This window comes from Frankliniella occidentalis, unplaced genomic scaffold (genome assembly GCF_000697945.3).
Source record: "Frankliniella occidentalis isolate FOCC.00 unplaced genomic scaffold, Focc_3.1 Scaffold378, whole genome shotgun sequence".
Taxonomy (NCBI): Eukaryota; Metazoa; Arthropoda; class Insecta; order Thysanoptera; family Thripidae; genus Frankliniella; species Frankliniella occidentalis.
This window is the reverse complement of record NW_026267501.1, coordinates 172,658-176,180: the sequence shown is the minus strand read 5'-3', so window position 1 is coordinate 176,180 and position 3,523 is coordinate 172,658. Positions and strand designations below refer to the sequence as shown.

The 3,523-nt window shown below is 53.4% G+C and overlaps 1 protein-coding gene across 1 annotated transcript in view; it reads left to right on the top strand.

The window, feature by feature from the left end:
- LOC127751201 (uncharacterized) overlaps positions 1–3,523 on the top strand; it is a 16,281-nt gene that overhangs the window by 673 nt on the left and 12,085 nt on the right. The gene's annotated exons all lie outside the window — the stretch shown is intronic.

Sequence of the window (3,523 nt, the reverse complement as noted above, 5' to 3'; positions counted from 1 at the left end):
GGAGCTGGCAACTCCGTTTGGCGAAAGGGCGGGCCTGCTTGTTAAGCCCTACAAGGGCCTGTGCTTCCTGCCCACAGAGAAAGGGAGAGAGTGCAAAAAGTGTCGCTACTCTTTGAAGACTGCTGACAAACATTAATTTTGACGCATGCACATGGACCCGCCAGAGAAATAGTTACCTATTTGACGAGATAGTAGTGAAGTGAGCTTCTAGATAAAGATATATTTCAGCATAAGTTGAAGAAGCGCTGCATCGCCCTACACGAGCAGGCGCAAGGACTGAAGGCATTCCACGCAAAAAATCCATGAAGAGAGCGCCCATACGCTCCCAGCAAACAGCGCGGCTTTCTCGCCCGGAGTGGACACGTAGTGTCTCAGGCCGTAGCGAATTTCACCAGGAAGCAATCGGAAAAGGGGTCTGATTCCTCGCGCCCTCCAAGATGAAGGTCAGGCACACCTTTTGACGGGCGGGCCAAGTCGGCCACCCCACGCGTTCACCCGGTACAACCCCCTGAAGCAGGGGTTGATTTTGCCCACCCAGATCACGTTTTGGCAATTGTGCAGTAGTTTTCATGGATTTTTGCGTGGAATGCCTACAGTCTTGTCCAGGATGACATTGCGAACAAACCCAGACGCTGGCGCACCCTTTCGAACCCCCCAGGGTCCTTTAAGGGGCCTAACTGCACAAAGCGTTCAAAAGTGCCGTAAATTTGTTGAACAAAACGGTTTTTTTGGTTCCGTTTTCGGCTGTTTTTAATGGCACGGGTGTTTATCTGTCAATCTGAGTATTGTTACGAAAAGTTTGACTCAGAAACATGCGGTTTAGGGGCGGATCCAGAAAGTGGGGTTTAGGGGTGGTAGCTTTCGGTGGGCCTGGGGTGGTTGGAGGGGGTGGAAATCACTGCTAAACGGTAGGGGACATTAAAACATTGAGCCCACGTCACACGGCGACCGCCGGCGCTCAATTTTACCCAAGGGGCCGTCTTTAAATGATCAATTCATGATTCGTCAATTAAGGGGTGGTTAGGAAGGGTTGGAAGGTCACAAGGGCGGTTTTTTGACACGACATTATGTCGGCTATACCTAGGAGAGTACTCCCCTAAATTTTCAGCCGGTTCCGACCCCCCAATCGGTCAGGGGAGCGTCACAAAGCAACCTCTGTTTCATAACCACACTGCGAAGTGTGGTGTCGCGATGCGTTAGGCCCCACAGCTCGCGAACTGTTCGAGATCAAGGTGTGCGCTTTTAGGTGTCTGTTGCCAACATATAAGCCAATCTCCCTGCCAAACGGCAACCTCCTACCTCATCGCACGTAGGAATTACGCCCTGTCAAAAATGTAGTGCTTTAATTTTGCTCACGAGTGTAGATAACCGGCGCCCTGCAACTGAGACCAGGTATGCAGCGATTGAATTGCATGAAATTGACGAAACAGTCTGCCATTGAACGTGTGTTCCTAGGGAACAGACCCTCTTTCTTCGAAACCCAAGAAGTGAAATGCACACAGAACAACACGCTGATTTCATAGCTGTGTTCAGCTTTTGAGTTGGTCTCTCCGTTTTCTCACATTAAGGACGACAAAATGGCGTTTTCCGGGGTAAAGCCTAAATGACGATCCTTGTTTCAGAGCGGCATCAGAGTTTTCACCCGCTGATTGAACAAGGGTTGCTAACCTACACCCTAAATAATAATCGAGGATCGACGAAGGGGTGCGAACCCACCCCCCTAAAAACACAGAGGATCGAACAAGGGGTGCAAACCCACCCCCAAAATTATCGAGGATCGATGGAAGGGCGTAAGTCAAGGGTGGTAACACAACCTAAGCGAGACACGTATCGACACGTCATGACACGACACGTATGGACACGTCACGGCGCGTATGGGTGACACAAAACCCTAATGCGACACACACATAAGCGAGATGTCAGGATGGTCGAGTGGTTAAGGCGCTGCCTCAAGTGCAGGTCCCACCTGTGGGGGACGGGGGGTTTGAATCCCTCTCTTGACATTTTGAATTTCCGCGCGCGCCTGAGTATGAAAACGTTTGTGGAGAGCCGGGACGGACGCGCGGCAACGCTGTAGCGCGGGAGGCGACGCGTCCTTTCCCGCCGCGAGACGCTACCCCCCATCGTCGCGCTCGCCCCTCCACCGCCCCGCCAGCGCTCCCCGCGCTCGACGGCAGCGCGTCGCGCCCGCGCAGCGCTCAGTCGTTTGTGAGTCGTTGACCAAAGAGGGCATAGCGATGGCGGGTAAGAATGTGTTAATGGTAGTGGACTTGATCGGGCACGAAGAAGTTGATATCATCAATGTCGGCCTGGCCTCTTCAACGAAAATCTTCTCGAATCTTCACACTCTTCACTTGTTTTAACCTGTCGGGGAATAGTCTAGAAGCGATTGCGCCGTGCCGCGCCGCGCCGTGCCGTGCCGCGCCGTGCCGTGCCGCGCCGCGCCGTTCGGCGCCGGAGTGTATGTCAGATCCTCGGATATGGATCGCCTGAGGAGGTGGGCCCGGGGAGGGCAGCGGTGTGGTGTTGGGCTTTCTTTCGACGAGAATCTTCTCGAATCTTTGAACCCTTCAGCATGTTTGAACTTGTCGCGGTTTGCGAGGGCACAAGAAAGGGGGTGGCAGCTTTGCTGTGCAATGCGGTGTGTCACGGCGAGGGACGAAGGGACGGGGTGAGGACGCTTGCGCAAGGGGAGAGGGGGTGGCAAAGTGGTTTGTCGCCTTTAACAAGGGATCCTGCGATGCGGGAGGAGGGGAGGGGTAGGCAGCGCTAAGACACGAAAGTAATACTTCTTTTACAAACGCGTTTGCAGAGCCTTGGGATCTTTTGAAGCTCCCGGAGTGGCCGGCACCCCTCAGCCGGCATGTCCCGGCCCGTTGGCCCCGCCAACCTCCCGTGGAGCAAACGAGGACGAGGCTGTATCCGATGTGAGTTTGTACGATTTCGTCATGTCCTCATACTTTTTGTTAATAGTTTTCTTTACAATCGTGCGTTTTCTTGCAGTGTTTCATGATGATTGACCGGGCGTTGCCAATCGCACAACCACTCAACCTCGTGGTTCCGTGGGCGGAGCGACGGCTTGAGGAGGAAGCTGTAGAGTGGGTGGCACTTGTAAGTTCCAGCACGTTAGCCTCTTTTTGGCATATGTGTTTCACTATTTTCTAACTGTTTTAGGAGAAACCACACGACCTCTCCCACGCCCCTGCTCCCGCCCCCGCTTGGCATCACCCCCAACCGGGTCCGTCAGCTTCCCCCGTAACCTACGGGAGCACCTTCGGGAATTCCGGGGGCAGCCCGAAGTCGAAGTTGAAGTTGTAGGCCGACCTCAGCCTGTCCAACTCCAGGGCTGGAGGCAGGAGGCGCCTGCCTCAGGGCGTTCGCCGATCGTGGTAAGTGAAGCTATTTTGTTTCATGTTTTGCCATAGTATTCAACATTGATCATACTTCTAATAAAGTTTTATTTTCTTTCAGATTGACCCAATCATTACATTTCATGAGGAAGGGAAAGTAATCCTCACCCCAC